The 1,291-nt window shown below is 64.3% G+C and overlaps 1 protein-coding gene across 1 annotated transcript in view; it reads right to left on the bottom strand.

The window, feature by feature from the left end:
• RBFOX3 (RNA binding fox-1 homolog 3) overlaps nt 1–1,291 on the bottom strand; it is a 328,800-nt gene that overhangs the window by 108,585 nt on the left and 218,924 nt on the right. The gene's annotated exons all lie outside the window — the stretch shown is intronic.

Genomic DNA, 1,291 nt, shown 5'->3' with positions numbered 1-1,291 from the left:
GGCGAGTCACCCACACCACGACCCGGGGGGTCTCAGAATACTTGTTCCGGGGAGGGAAGCCCGCCAACAAGAGAGAGCACACGCGGTGTGACTTTGTCACACCGTTCTAGAGCGGCCAGACGCAGCTCGGTGTCTGCCGGCCCGGGGACTGCAGCGCGTGGACGGAGAGACGAAGGACCCGCCCTTCACGTCCGGGATCCCGACCGGATGGTGGCGTGGGGGGTGTGGCACGCGGCACGCTCCGTCTGTAACGTGCGCCGTCGCTGCGCATACTCGGTGACGCTGCTCAAAACACAAAGCGCAGAAATCTGCGCTTACAAGCCAGACAAATCACCACCGCTTAGATGGCGGGTTCCTTGACGGACCAGCAGATTCACCTGAGGGTCCTTGGGTCGCTTCCCCATAAAATAAGCCTCCGTTTACAGAAGGGCACACGCAGGAGGCTCTGCCTGGCGAGGGGAGGCCGCGTCGGTGGGTGCATGACGCCCACACCGGCACTGTCTTCCTCTCCCCCCGCGCAGAACCGCATCGAACACTGACAGAGAGGGGGATCCTGTCACGCACGCGAAGAGGAGCCCTGAGCTCTGGTCCCTGTCCCCATCCCGCCCGTGAGTGGAGCCGGGCTGCCCTATCCACGAGCCCGTGCGGCTCTGCGCGGTGACCGGCTTCCGGGACGAGCTCCCTGCCATCGGGACAGTGCCCACTGTTGAGGCCAGGGCGTACTTGGGGCAAAGACAGTACAAGAGCGCCCACCGCGAGGACTTTCCAGGGTTCGGCTCAGCGAGACATGACACTCCGCCACCGGACAGCGTGACTTTGCATTTCGGATCTGCGGAAAACGCCGGGCTATCTTGTGCACCAGGCCTGAGACCCGGGAGTCCCCGCCCCACCCCCGAAACAGAGGAGGCCAGCGGGGGGGCCCAGGGTTACAAATACACGGTGAGCCGGCACTTTCCAATCTGTTCACAACAGATAACACATCACTTCTCCGATACAATTTTCTGCAAAGTAAAATTCTGCAAGTGAACCTTCGAAGGAGGTGGGCGGCAGGTGGGCTGCAAGGAACGAGCGGACGGAGGACTGGGGTCAGCAGGGTCCGGTCCCCCAGGGAGGGTCACCGCTGGGCCCTGAGCCGATCCTGCAGTCCCCTCCCTGAGGAGACTGGGCCACACGGGGCCACGCAGCCCCCCGGGTTCTGAAGGCCAGGGGAGCCACCGAGTGCCTGGGGTCGGGGGTGGGGGCAGCAGAGCAGAGGGAGGGGAGGGATGCTTCTCTGGCTGGTGTCACCCGC

This window comes from Suricata suricatta, chromosome 17, assembly GCF_006229205.1.
Source record: "Suricata suricatta isolate VVHF042 chromosome 17, meerkat_22Aug2017_6uvM2_HiC, whole genome shotgun sequence".
Lineage (NCBI taxonomy): Eukaryota > Metazoa > Chordata > Mammalia > Carnivora > Herpestidae > Suricata > Suricata suricatta.
This window is presented reverse-complemented; position numbering and strand designations above follow the sequence as displayed.